We start from the raw sequence: 15223 nt of genomic DNA on the forward strand, positions 1-15223 counted from the left end.
TGGGGGAGAGGCAGCCCACCCCCACCCCCCTGAAAAAACCTGGCTGGATCGGGGGTAGAGGACGGGCAGCTGCAGGGGGACTCCAAAAAACCTCCCCCCCCACCACCAGATCCAAAGAAAAGCCCCCCCCAAAAGACTTGGGGAGAGGATGGGCAGCTGCAGGGTGACTCCAAAAAAAGCCCCCCACCACCACCAGATCCAAAGAAAAAACCTCCAAAACCAAAAAGCTGGGGTAGAGGACGGGCAGCTGCAGGGTGACTCCAAAAAAGGCCCCCCCACCCCACCAGGTCCAAAGAAAAACCCCCCCAAACCAAAAAGCTGGGGTAGAGGACAAGCAGCTGCAGGGTGACTCCAAAAAAAGCCACCCCCCCACCAGATCCAAAGAACCCCCCCCCCAAAACCAAAAAGCTTGGGTAGAGCTGGGATAGAGGATGGGCAGCTGCAGGGTGACTCCAACCCCCTCCCCCCACCAGATCCAAAGAAACCCCCCCCAAACCAAAAAGCTTGGGTAGATCTGGGGTACAGGACAGGCAGCTGCAGGGTGACTCCAAAAAAAGCCCCCCCCACCAGGTCCAAAGAACCCCCCCCCAAAAAAAACTTGGGTAGAGCTGGGGTAGAGGACAGGCAGCTGAAGCGTGACTCCAAAACCACCCCTCCACCCCCAAATCCAGCAAAAAAAACCAAACCCAAAAACCCTGGGTGAGTTTGGAAAAAGGGCAGGCAGCTGCAGGTTGACTCCAAAAAAATCCCCCCCCAATGCAGCAACAAAAAACCCAAAAAACTTGGGTAGATGTGGGGTAAAGGACAAGCAGCTGCAGGTTGACTCCAAAAAAATCCCCCTCCACACCCCCAAATCCAGCAACTCTCCCCCCCAAAAAATCTGGGTGGATGTGGGAAAAGGGCAGCCAGATGCAGGTTGACTCCAAAAAACCCCTCCACCAAACCCAGCAAAAAACCAAACCCAAAAAACCCTGCGTGGATCTGGGAAAAGGACAGCCAGCTGCAGGTTTCCTCCAACCCCTCCCCCCAGCCAAAACCCAGCAAAAAAAAAAAAAAACAAAAAAACCAAATTGGGTGAATCTGGGGCCAGGACAGCCAGATGCAGGTTGACTCCAAAAAAATCCACCCCCCACACACCAAATCCAGCAAAAAAAAAAAAAACCACCAAAAAAACTTGGGTGGATCTGGGATAAAGGACAGACAGCTGCAGGTTTCCTCCAAAAAAAAAAAACCTCCCCCCACCCAGCAAAAAACCAAACCAAAAAAACCTGTGTGGATCTGGGTACAGGTCTGCCAGCTGCAGGTTGACTCCAAAAAACAAAATAATCAACCCAAAGAACCCTACCAAGCCCAGCAAAAAACCCAACCCCCAAAACTTGCGTGAATGAGGGAAAAGGTCAGGCAGCAGCAGGGTGACTCCAAAAGCCCCCCTCAAAAAAAAATCCGGCAAAATAACCCCCAAAACTTGAGTGGATCAGGGAAAAGGACAGCCAGCTGCAGGTTGATTCCAAAAAAAAAAAAACCAAACACCCCACCAAACCCAGCAAAAAACCAAACCAAAAAAATCCAGTCTAAAACAAAAAGCCCAAAAACTTGAGAGGATGAGAGAAAAGGCCAGCCAGCTGCAGGTTGATTTTCCCCCCCGAAAATCCTACCGAAGCTCCCCCAAAACCCAAAGAAACCTGGGTGGATTTGGGAAAAGGAGAGGCAGCTGCAGGTTTCCTCCCCCACACCAAAGCAAACGAAGCCCCCCCAAACCCCCAACCCACCAGGACCACAGCCCCGGTGAAATCTAGACGTGATTTCTCCCAGCTCTCTCTTGGGGAGCTGAAATTGATGCTCTCCTGGTTTTTCAGTCACTTCCCAGCGCCGAGAGGTGTTGCCGCTTCCAACGCCTGACCTTGTTCTGATGAAAAGTGGAGTTTTTCAGCGAAAAACACGGCATCGATCTCCTCTTGCCCTTCATTTCTGGATCTGTCCAGCTATCAGCTGAAAAACCTCACTTTATATACGTGCCAGCTCCCCTTACATTGACATATCGGATATTTAAATCCAAGCCACACCTTTCTGGCATCCCCTCTGAGACTGGTGTTCTTTTCTCTCTCTTTTTTTCCCCTTTTTTTCCTCCCCCCTCTTCTCGAATCCATTTGGCTTTGGAGAGACTGGGGGGGGGGGGGGAGTGAGAGACATGCTTCACTCCCTCTTTTATTATGAAAAAAGGAAAAAAAAAATGGCAGGAAAAAGCTACACATGGCAGTGGAGCAGAACGGCTTGGGGCAGGTCCCGGTTAGGCTGCTGATGAAATAACGTTGCGTCTACGACTTGCAGAGCACCGACTTGCGGGGGGGCTGTCTGTCTGCCTGTCCCCCCACCAAAAGCCCCCCACCCCCAAACTCGAGGACCTCCCCTCCCCCGCCCAGTAGGAAAAGTGGGGTGGAACTGGTAGGCCGCAGAAGGCAGATGGCTTTTTTGGGAGTGGGAAAAGGGGGGTATCTTTTTTTGGGGGGGAGTCCAAAGCCCACCCCCATCAACTACCCCTCCCCCAATTCCCCCCCTCCTCTCCCAGCAAGGGGGGTGGGCAAGAGGCCGGACCCAAGCCCCCCTGACCTTTACCCCAGGGGCCTGGGCGTATTTTTTGCCCATCCCTTCCACCCCCAGGGAGTGGGAGTCGGGGGGCTTTTGGGGTGGCGGATGGGAGGAGGACCTAAAGCGACCTTCTTGAAAATTGCTGCCGGGCGGTCTTCCCGGCGGGGGGTCTGGCTTTCTAAGGGTCGGGGCTGGGTTTTGAGGGGGGGATTTTCGTGCAGGCTGGTTTGCGCCGCCCTCGCCCCCACCTTGCCGGGAGTGTTTCCTTGCAAACAGGTGTTTCCTCGCTGCGGCCCCCGGACACCCAATCTGCAGCAGCTGCTGCTGCCGCCGGGGCACGGGGGGCCCGGGGGGCCCGGGGGGAGGGACCCGGGGGGAGGGACACATGGGGAGGGGCACGAGGGGGGGGGCAGGGAGGGCGCACGAGAACTTGACCCCCGGCCCACCGCGCTTCCCCCTCCCGCCGGCAGGGGGCGGGGCGGGGCCCGGGCCGGTGGCCGCCGGCAGCGTCCGCTAGGGGGCGCTGTTGCTCGCCGCTTGGTGCACGAAGCCGGGCCGAGACCCCTTCCCTCTCTCCCCCTCCCTCTTTTCCTCATTTTCCTTCCCTCTCCCCTCTCTCTCCCTCCTTCTTCTCCCTCCCTCTCTCTTTCTCCCCCTTCCTTCCTCCCCCTCCCTTTCCCCCACCCTCTTTCTCCCCTCCCTCCCTTTTCCCCCACCCTCTTTCTCCCCTCCCTCCCTTTTCCCCCACCCTCTTTCTCCCCTCCCTCCCTTTTCCCCCACCCTCTTTCTCCCCTCCCTCCCTTTTCCCCCACCCTCTTTCTCCCCTCTCTTCCTTTCCCCCCACTCTCTTTCTCCCCTTCCCTCCTTTTCCCCCACCCTCTTTCTCCCCTTCCCCCCTTTTCCCCCACCCTCTTTCTCCCCTTCCCCCCTTTTCCCCCACCCTCTTTCTCCCCTTCCCCCCTTTTCCCCCACCCTCTTTCTCCCCTTCCCTCCTTTTCCCCCACCCTCTTTCTCCCCCTCCCTCCTCTTTCTCCCCCTCCCTCCTCTTTCTCCCCCTCCCTCCTCTTTCTCCCCCTCTTTTCCCCCTCTCCCTTTTTCCCCCTCCCCCTCCCTTTCCCCCCTCCCTCTTTCTCCCCCTCCCTCTTTCTCTTTACGAGGTAATTGGGTTGAGCGCAGTTCCTGTCCCACGTGGAGCTCACAGTCTCCATCACCATTTTACAGACGAGGCGACTGAGCCACAAAGAAGCAAAGTGACCTGCCCAAGATCACAAGGCAGGCAAGTAGCAGAGCCGCAATTAGAACCCACGTCCTCTGACTCCCAGGCCCAGGCCGTTTCCACTCGGCATTGCTGTTTGTGCATAGAGTCGGAGCTCAGCACAGTGCCCTGCACAAACGCAAGTACAGGGGCCGGGACTCGGGAATCACTCAGTATGGATTCACTGCACCCCAGTAAACGTTCAGCACAGAGCCCTTCCTGCCCTTAGCAGGGGCCCAGAACAGCCCTGCAAATGCAGTACAGAGCCTGGCACAGAGTAAGCGCTTAACAGATAGCATTATTATTATTATTGGCCTCAGGAAATGCCAGTGGTGATAAGGAGGTATTCAGAAAGACCATCTCCTGGTCTGAGGTCAGCAACACCGGAGTTCCACAGCTTTTTGAAACCCTCCTTGGCCCTCCCCGGCATGCGGGACCACATCGTTGGGGGGCTATTTATTACCCAGCCTCAGAAGGTGATAACTGCTTTCACTCTGCCAGTTCTTGCATCTGCAGGTTGGTCTCCACACCTCTTCCTCCCCGCTCCCGGTTGCCTGTCTCGTGAAACCTCTCATTTCGGGGCGATGGCAGCCACGGTTGGTTTTCTGGAGTTTCTCGAGCCGCAGAACGTCTGCCTGCTGGGGTATTATCGGGGATCTGTTCCCGATCAATTTAGAGCAGCTGCTTTGCATCATATTCTCGGGTTCCTATTTTTCTCGCAGTGCTAATCCGTTCACTAATTTGCAAGGAAAGACTCGCTTTTGAAGTGCAAATTTGGCAAGGTTTGGGGGTCTGGTGGTTTAAACTACAGCTGCCGTGACCCTGCTAGCCCCATTCCTGATTTCAGTTTCTTAGCTAGCCAACAAGTATCCTATTTATCATTTATATCGTCTAATGATAGCCATAACTGTGGTACTTGTTAAGTGCTTACTAGGCGCCGTTCACTGTACTGAGCGCTGGGGTGGTTACAAGACATTCTCCACCTCTAGCCTTATTGAAGGCCCATCTCCTCCAAGAGGCCTTCCCAGACTAAGCCCCGCTTTTCCTCATCTCCCTTCTGCGTACAGCGCTCTTTCTCCCCTTGCTCTTCCCCCCTCCCAGCCCCACAGCACTTAGATACCTATCTGTCATTTTATTTATTTGTGTTGATGTCTTTCTCCCCTTCCCTTAGACTGAAAGCTTGTTGTGGGCAGGAAATGTCACCGTTTATTGTTGTATTTTCCCAAGCTCTTAGTTGCAGTGCTCTGCACACAGTAAGCGTGCAATAATAATAATAAGTGCTTACTATGTGCAGAGCACTGTTCTAAGCGCTGAGGTAGATACAGGGTAATCGGGTTGTCCCACGTGAGGCTCACAGTTAATCCCCATTTTACAGATAAGGTAACCGAGGCACAGAGAAGTTAAGTGACTTGCCCACAGTCACACAGCTAATGCGTGGCAGAGACGAATTCGAACCCATGACCTCTGACTCCGAAGCCCAGGCTCTTCCCACTGAGCCACGCTGCTATCGAATGAATGAATAAGCTAGTTGGGAGCAGGGAATGTATCTGTTGTTGTTTTGTACTCTTCCAAGCGATTAGTACAGTCCTCTGAACCCAGTAACCGCTCAATAAGTATGATTGAATGAATGAATGAAAGCTATCATCTGCACCTCTGGCCACTTTCTCTCCAAGACCTAGTAGCTCTTGGACTGTGAAGCTATGTTTCTGATGGAGAGACCTTCCCTCCTGCTAGCTTAACCTTCGCCGTCCATCGGGCTGAGCAGTGCATTTTTTTTTTTATGGTACTGAAGCGCTTACTATGTTTCAAACCCTCTTCTAAAACCTGGCGTAGCTTCAAATTAATTGTCAGACACTGTCCCAGATGGGGCTTACAGTCTAAGGAGGAGGGAGAACAGGTATTGAAACCCGTTTTACAGATGAGGGAACTGAGGCGCAGAGAAGTTAAGTGACTTGCCCATGGTCACACAGCAAGCAATTGGCAGAATGGGGATTAAAACCCAGGTCCTCTGACTCCCAGGCCCGTGCTCTATGCACTAGGCTATGTACGTGACTTAGTGACCTAAAACCCATCCTGGCCTGCTGACACAGGTGGCATATTGATTTACTCGAAAAGTAGTCCTCTCAGCTGGGCAACTGGATGACGACTCGATTGATCAATCACATTTCTTCTCGTGTGCTTGAAACGCATCCCTTGCCAGCAAGCTCCCCACATTCCAGCAGTGGGGGAAATCTGAACACTAAAGCACGACCCTAGGAAGGGACGTGGAAGTTCTCGAAACCAAGGAGAAATTAGTCACTTTTACGTTTCCGGGGGTATTATTCACTTCAGATGGAAAAATAAAACTTGGTCTTGAGTCCTGAAACTAATTACACACAGGAGGATACGTATGATCATCAATGGTATTTGAGCACTTACTGTGTACTGAGGCTGTGTTAACCCGTCAGGCCGACGGCAGCATGGATCCCAGATGTCAATATTCATTCAATCGTATTTATTGAATGCTCACTGTGTGCAGAGCACTGTACTAAGCGCTTGGAATGTACAATTCGGCAACCGATAGAGACAATCCCCACCCAACAATGGACTCACAGTCTAAAGAAAGAGATCAAGGAAAAGGCTCCTCTGCCCCAGACCAGGGCCAACCGGTATAGAGGAGCACAGAACTCTCTAAAGTACGAGGCCTATATTCACCCTAAGTGCTCAATAAATACTATTGAATGAATGAATGGATAAAAAAGCCGAGTTCCCCACCTTAGATTAACTTTCAAAGTTTTATGACCTAGAACTGGACATCCTAACCCCACTCAACCCAATAAAAGTTTTAGGTCAACTCTCAGATGCACGTTGGTAATACTGGAAATGAGAATTATTGCAGGCAAATCTGACCCGAGAATGATTTGGAGGTTGGAAAAAACGGTCGTTCGCTGTGCGTGTGGAGGTGAACAGGGACAACCCTCTGATTGCTGAGGGAACTTGGAAGAAAAGGATTTTCTCTCTTGCCACCAAGCTGTCCCCCAGGGTCGGCGGCTACTGCCCCCGACCCCAGTTTGCCCGAGAGATCCTAGATCCCTGTGGGCCACGGCTGACACACACCAAAGAGATGAAGTCCCACGTCACGCACGCTTCTGCCAGAGAGAGGCTTCTGTTGGTAGTGGGGAATGTAAGAACAAGGAGAGAGCTGCCATCTTTTCTCATGGCCCGTGCCTAGACAGAAAGCAGATATAGTAGGTACCTCAAAGGAGTGGACCGCACCGTTTTCCTGCAGCTCTGCAGCGGGTCAGGCGGAAGCTTGCCTGCCGTCCGGAGGGCCGACTGAAAGCGTGAGGCCTCGGTGGGGTTAGCCAAGGGACCCAGAGCCCGGCCGGGTCGGTCAGAGCGGAGGCTCTGAAGGGGCCGGGGAGAGGGACGATCGTCCAGAAGCCGGCCGCTTGGGACGACGCCAGGGTAGAGACCGAGCGTTTTCAAAGGGCCGGCTCGGATTCCCCGATTTGAACGGGAGCGGCCGTCGGTAAAGACGCGAGCCCGCTTGTGCATACCCATCTGGGGTGGAGCAATGGTCCACGATCTCGGCCCGACAGACGGGGCAGTCCGATCCTGAAAACAATCTCTGAGATGATCCTTAAATGGAGCTGAGTGTACAACCAGAGGCCTCAGAGAAAGGCGGGCGTGGAAAACGGCAACCAAGTGTCTGGACTAAGCTCATCTCTAAAGTGTAAGCTCATTGTGGGCAGAGAATGTGTCTATTGTAATATTGTTCTCTTCCAAGCAGTTAGTACAACTTTCTGCATGGAATAAGTGCTCAATAAATACAATTGAATGAATGAATCAATCATATTTTATTGAGCTCTTACTTTGTGCAGAGCACTGTACTCAGTTCTTGAGAGAGTACAATACAACAGAATTAGCAGTCATGTCACTTGCACGTAACGAGCATCAGGGGAAACATCATGGCGTAGTGGATAGAACACGGGCCTGGGAGTCAGAAGGTTGTGGGTTCTAATTCTGACTCTGCCACATGTCTGCTGGGTGACCCTGGGCATGCCACTTCACTTCTCTGTGCCTCAGTTACTTCATCTGTAAAATGGGGATTGAGACTGTGAGCCCCATGTGGGACGGGGACTGTGTCCAGCCCTGTTGGCCCAGTGCTTAGTACAGTGCCTGGCACACAGTAAGTGCTTAACAAATACTACAATTATTATTAGGCGCTTTGTACAATGCTTTGCAAACAGTAAGTGCTCTATAGATACGATTAAATGAATGAACAAGCTAACACTCTAGATTCAGAGGGTCATTGGTTATTAGTCCACCTTCTTTAAGTGGACAAGTCATCTGTCAGATCAGCTTTCAGTTGTGCAAATCCATGTTTTGCCAGTGGGCTTGCTTGCAGCTTGCAGTGGGCAGGGAACACGCCTACTAATTCTCTTATACTGTGCTCACCCAAGAGCTTAGTACAGAGCTCAATAAATACCGTTGATTGATTAACCCTCTGCCACCCAGTATGAGCCCTCTAGATCTGAACTGGCCCATTTTATAATCCCAAATATAAACTGGATGCCTCCTTTATCCGTGATGTGTTGAATTCTTTTCCCTTGTAGGAAGCCAGAGAGCGCGAAGCCCTGCGCCTTGCCCTGAGTGTCTTTAATAATATGGTCTGTAATGTCCACATTATTATTATTATGGTATTTGTGGAGCGCTTACTATGTGCCAGGCACTGAACTAAGTGCTGGGGTGGGTACAAGCCAATCGGGTTGGACCCCGTCCCTGTCTCGCATGGGACTCATAGTCTTCACCCCCTGTTTTACAGATGAGGTAACTGAGGCATAGAGAAGTGAAGTGACTTGCCCAAGGTCACCCAGCAGACAGGTGGCGGGGCTGGGATTAGAACCCATGGCCTTCTGACTCCCAGGCCGGGGCTCTATCCCCGGTCCACGCTGCTTTCCAGCGCTTACTATGTTACTTACTGAGCGCTGTCACTGTTCTGGAGAGGTGGAAGGGGAGAAAAGGAGGGAAAGAAGGCAGCCCCTCAGGGGCAACCTGAACTGCCTATTGGGTGACAGGTGGACCAAGCTGGGTCAGCCCGGGCAGAACTGGATGTTTCAAGTCCTCCCTGTTTCTCTCCACCACCCCCAGTCTTCCTCTCTGGACAGGGACCACCCAGGGCTTTCAAACACACCCATGTCTCCCGTATCCTAAAGAAAATAAATGTTGGTATTTGTTAAGCGTTTACTATGTGCAGAGCACTGTTCTAAGCACTGGGGTAAACACAGGGGAATCAGGTAGTCCCACGTGGGGCTCACAGTCTTAATCCCCATTTTACAGAGGAGGAAACTTGAGGCACAGAGAAGTTAAGTGACTTGCCCACAGTCATCCTAAAAATACTCTTTCTTGATCCCACAGCTCCCTCCAGTTATCGCCCCGTCTCCCTCCTACCAATCCTCCCCAAACTCCTTGAGCGAGTTGTCTACATATGCTGTGTCAAATTCCTCTCCTCGTCCCCCTCTAATCTGGTTTCCGTCCCCTTCACTCCACAGAAACCGCCCTCTCAAAGGTCACCAGTGATCTCCTTCTTGCCAAAGCCAACGACCTCTACTCCATCCTAATCCTCATTGACCTCTTAGCTGCCTTCGACACCGTGGACCACCCCTTTCTTCTGGAAACGTTATCCAACCTCGGCTTCATTGACACCGTCAGCTCCTGGTTCTCCTTCTATCTCTCTGGCCGTTCATCGTCAGTCTCCTTTGAGGGCTCCTCCTCTGCCTTCCACCCCCTAACTGGCGGGGGGGTCCCTCAAGATTCAGTTCTGGTCCCCCTTCTATTCTCCCTCTACATCGCTCCCTTGGAGAACTCATTTGCTCCCGTGGCCTTAACTACCACGTCTATGTCGATGATTCCCAAATCTCCATCTCCACAGCCCTGATCTCTCTCCTTCTCTGTAGTTTCACATCTTCTCCTGCCTTCAAGACATCTCTACTTGGGTGTCCTGCCGTCACCTCAAAACATAACATGTCAAAAATGGAGCTCCTTATCTTCCCACCCAATCCCTGTCCTTCCCCTGATTTTTCCATCACTATAGACAGAACCACCATCCTTCCTGTCTCACAAGCCCATTAATCTTGGCATTATCCTTGACTCCTCTCTCTTATTCAATCCACGTATTCAATCTATCACCTAACCCTGTCGGTTCCACCTTCAATTACTTCACCTGGAAAATGGGAATTATGACTGTGAACCCCATGTGAGACAGGGACTGTGTCCAACCTGATTACCTTGTATCTACCCCGGCGCTTAGAACAGTGCTTGACACATACTAAGTGCTAAACACCAATTCCCCAAGGAGAGTTCCTTGGCTTAGATAGTGTCGGTCAGTCAGCCGATCGTATTTATTGAGCGTTTGCTGTGTGCAGAGCACTGTACTAAGCGCTTGGGGGAGTATGACATAATAGTATAATAATAGTAATATAATAATAAGAATTATGGTATTTAAGCGCTTACTATGTGCCGAGCACTGTTCTAAGCGCTGGGGTAGATAGAAGGTTATCAGGTTGTCCCACGTGGGGCTCACAGTCTTAATCCCCATTTTACAGATGAGGTAACTGAGGGCACAGAGAAATGCAGCGACTTGCTCCAAGTGATGGATCCGGGATTAGAACCCATGACCTCTGACTCCCAAGCCCGTGCTCCTTCCACTAAGGCACGCTGCTTCTCACTCAGACACAGTGTTTGACCATCCAGGCAGGTCTGGCAGAGTTTCCTTCCTTGTTGATTGTTCTGTATAACTTGGAGTCCCTCACTCCAGCGATGCTTGACCATAATAATATTCCTGATCCTAATTGTCGTAATAATAGTAGTAACGACGATGATGGTATTTGTTAAGCACTTACTACGTGCCAGGCTACTAAGCACTGGAGTGGATATAAGCAAATGGAGTTGGACACGGTGTCTGTCCCTCGTGGGGCTCACTGTCTCAAACCCCGTTTTACAGATGAGATAACCGAGGCACCGAGAAGTGATGTGACTTGCTCCTTCTGACTCCTGGGGCCGTGAACTATCCACTAGGCCGCACTGCTTCTCCATCAACGCACAGCCGATCCTTTGTCCCCTCGCCTGTCCTTGTGGCTTATAAGTCAACCTTACTCCTTGTTCGGAGGCCAGCTGCCGGTCCGGGCCAGAGTTCCTTTGAGAAGCCAGCCTGATCTTCTCCTCTGATAACCCTGCCTGTCTCCTTGGCTTGCTCCGCATCACGTAGGGCTTCTGGCACCAGCAGCGGGCCGGACTCCAGGAGAGCTGGCTGCCATTTCCGAGCCCTTCTCTGAACTTGCTCTGCGCCCCGGGCTCGCCCGCTCCTGCTCTGGGCCCCTGTGGTCCCTGCGGCTGGTGAGGAGAGGTGGGGGGCAGCCAATCCGTTGGGCACCTGCGTTACCAGGGTCCCGCTCTCCCCTGTCCCTCTGAGGGAGTCCCCCTGGCGACCTCTTTAAAGTCCACTCTGCCTTTTGGACCCCTCAGCTTCACCCATGGCCTAGAAGGACCTGGGTTCTAATCCCGTCTCCGCCGCTTGTCTGCTGGGTGACCTCGGGCGAGTCACTTCCCTTTTCTGGGCCTTGGTTACCTCATCTGTAAAATGGGGATTAAGACTGCGAGCCCCGTGTGGGACAGGGACTGGGTCCAACCCGATTTGCTGGCATCCACCCCAGCGCTTAGTACAGTGCCTGTCAAATCGTAAGCGCTTAACGTACTCCACAATTATTACGGTCCAGCTTGGAGCGGGAGTGCCCCTTGGCCATATCCCGGGTTTGCCGTGGGGGTGAAGACGTCACCGCGGTAGTTGTTAAACGCTTATTATGTACCAAGCACTGTACTAAACGCCGGGGCAGATGCAGGGTAATCCGAGCGGACCCAATCCCTGCCTCTCCCAAGGCTCCCGTTCTAAGGGAGAGGGAGAAGAGGTTTGGAATCTCCATTTTACAGATGAGGAAACGGAAGCCCAGGGAAGGGAATTGACTTACCCAAGGTCACACGGCAGGCAAGTGAGTGGCGGAGCTGGGATTAGGATCCAGATTCCCTGCCTCGCGGCCGGCTCTAACCGCTAGTCCGCGTGGCTCCGTCCAGATGCTGGGTCTGGGGCCCGGAGCAGGGAGGGAGGGAGGGGTAGGAGGCGGAGGAGAGCTTCCCTGGGGGGCGAGCGCTCAAAGGTCTGACCGTTTTGGGGAGAGGAGGGCCCAGCCCGGCCTGAAAGGCCTCACGGCCCTTCCAAGGAATTGCTCAGCTCTCTGGGTGTGCTGCTGTCCTGAGTCACTATTTGGGAGGCGATTGTGTTTTTATATCCTCAACGCAGGGTGTTGCCACAATATTCATCATTATTATGGTTGAAAACAAATAAACTCATCCCGCAGTTATGACATATCTGTTTCTTGGCTTTTCCTTTTTAGTGTTTGCTGAAAGGCATTGTCTTTTCGGGCGAGCGCCTGAGCTTGTCTTGGGCTTAACCCTCTCTCGCTGTCAATGCCTCTGGCAAGAGAGGTGGAGGCAGCGTGGCCCAGTGGAGAGAGCCTGGGCCTGGGAGTCAGAGGTCCTGCGTTCCAGTTCCGGCTCTGCCACTCCTGCTGTGTGAACTTGGGTGAGTCACTTTGCTTTGTTGTGCCTCAGTTGCCCTCTCCTGCACTGGGGATTCGATACTAGTTCTCCCTCCCCCTTAGACTGCAAGCCCCATGTGGGACAGGGACTGTATCCAACCTGATTTAACTTTTATATGCCCCAGTGCTTAGAACATTGCTTGGCACTTACTTAAGTACCATTATTGCGATTGTCATGATTATTACTACAAGGATCCTAGAAACCCTAGAAATCCTAGAACCCTAGAAACTCTAGAAATCTAGAAACCCAGAAAATTCTCTGAGCCCCAGGCACCTCATCTGTAGAAGGGGGATTAGGCATTTGAGCCCCATGAGGGACATGGACTGTGTTCATCCTGATTAGCTTGTGTTTACCCCAGCGCTTAGAACAGTGATTGGCACCTAGTAAGCTCTTTACAAACACCATTAAAAAACAAACAAAAAAATACCAGTTATTATTACTATGGCAATAAGATGCAGAGGAGCAACACTGAGGTAAGGAGGAGCAAAGTGATAGAGTGGCCTAGCGGAAGGAGCACTGGCCTGGGAGTCAGAGGACCTGGGTTCAAATCCCGGCTCTGCCAACTGTTCCGCCAATTACTTGCTTTGTGATCGTGGGCAAGTCACTTAACTTGCAAGTCACTTCTCTGTGCCTGTTTCTTCAACAGTAAAATGGGGATTCAATACCTGCTTTCCCTCCTACTTAAGAGTGTGGGCTCTAATTGACTTACCATAAGATGAACAAGCAACAGTCAGTCGTTTATTGAGGACTTACTGTGTGCAGAACACTGTACTTAGCACTTGGAAGAGTACAGTGTAACAATATAACAGACACATCCCCTGTCCACAATGAGCTTACAAACAAACCATAGGTCAAGCAGTGGCCATGTGGCCAAGTCGGGGTGTGAATGCTCTTCCTCTAATAATAACTGTGGTGTTTGTTAGGCACTTATTATGTGCCAGGCACTGTACTAAGCGCTGGGGTGGGTATGAATCAGGTGGGACTGAATCTCATCCCATATGGGGCTTAGGCTTTTAATCCCCATTTTACAGATGAGGGAACTGAGGCAGAGAGGAAGTAAAGCGATTTGCCCAAGGTCACTCAGCAGACAAGTGGTGGAGCCGGGATTAGAACCCAGGTCCTTCCGACTCCCAGGCCTGTGCTCTATCCGCTAGTCCGCGCTGCTTCTGACTCCCAGCCCTGGCTCTTGTCACCTGGACCCCAAATGCCGTGGGTTTAGAGCAAATGACACCTGACTAGGTTCTGGATGAGGCCCAGTGAGACCAGCCCCCCGGATCCCCATCCTAGAAGCAGCATTCCCGGGTCAGCATTATCCCGGCTAATCCCAGCCGCTAAACCGGACCTGAGATCTGTCGGGGGCTCGGAAATCTGCCGAGGCCCGGCCCGAGGCTGGAGGTGTTAACCTCTTCTGCGGGGAGAGGAAATTGGTGGTTAAAAGTACCTCGGGTACCATTAAATCTGAACGAAAGCGAGACTTGTGGCCTGGATATCTGAGCCGGGAGGGCTTTCTCAAGGGCAGGGTGGAGCAAAGCGGGCAGCTGTGTGCAGAGGCTGTGGGGGAGGGGAGGTGGGCTGATCTCCGGGGGCCTGTTCTGGGGGTCAGGGCATGGCCCACCCTCTTTGGGGAAAGGCGTGGACCTCACCACATAAGCCCTCAGAGGGTATGGGGATGTTCTGTCTGGAGGGCCTCTCCCTCAGTGGTGGAGCTAAAAAAATAGCCCACATTGCAGCAGGACACAATTGAGTCAGACGTCGAGAAAAACCTACCGGTGGCCATTCTCGGCGGGACTCTGTGGACCTGGAGGAGTGATACTCGGTCATTCATTCATTCAGTTGTATTTAGTGAGCGCTTACTGTGTGCAGAGCATTGTACTGAGTGCTTGGGAGAGCACAATACAATAATAACCAGACGCATTCCCTGCCCGCAGTGTGGAGTTCCAGATATGTTCATGGATCAGAAGGTTTGGTTTTTCCCTAGGGAGTGCCCTCGGGCTAAATGTCAAACACTTTCCTTGGGTTGAAGAGTGAAACTATGGCTAAGTGGAAAGAGCAGGGGCCTAGGGGTCAGAAGGACTTGGGTTCTAATGTTGTCTCCACCACATGTTTGCTTTGTGACCTTGGGCGAGTCACTTCACTTCTCTGGGCCTCAGTTTCCTCGTCTGCAAAATGGGGATTAGGAGTGTGAGTGGGATAAGGACTGTGCCCAACCCGATTAACATATCTACCCCAGTGCTTAGAACAGTGCTTGGCACATCGTAGGTGCTTAACAAGTACTATAATTATTATTATTATGTTGGTTGGTTCTGACCATTCCTAGACTATAAGCTCGTTGTCTAGACTGTAAGCCTGTTGTGAACAGGGGACTGTCTGCCAGATCTGTTGTATAGTTTGAGTGCTTTAGTACAGTGCTCTGCTTATAGTAAGTGCCCAATAAATACTACCGATTGCTTGATTGATTTCTTTTCCAGCGGATGGGTGAATCTCGCTCCCTAATAATAGCAACAACAATCGTATTTATTGAGCGCTTACTGTGTGCCGAGCACTGTACTAAATGTTTGGGAGAGTACAATACTATACAGTACAATAATAATAATAAGAGTATTTGTTAAGCACTTACTACACCGTCCCTGTCCCACATGGGGCTCACTGTCTAAATCCCCATTTTATAGATGAGAAGACCAAGGAATCGATAAGTGATCTGTGGCAGAACCAGGATTAGAGTCCAGGTCCTCTGAGTCCCAAGCCCTT

Source organism: Ornithorhynchus anatinus, chromosome 6, assembly GCF_004115215.2.
Source record: "Ornithorhynchus anatinus isolate Pmale09 chromosome 6, mOrnAna1.pri.v4, whole genome shotgun sequence".
Taxonomy (NCBI): domain Eukaryota; kingdom Metazoa; phylum Chordata; class Mammalia; order Monotremata; family Ornithorhynchidae; genus Ornithorhynchus; species Ornithorhynchus anatinus.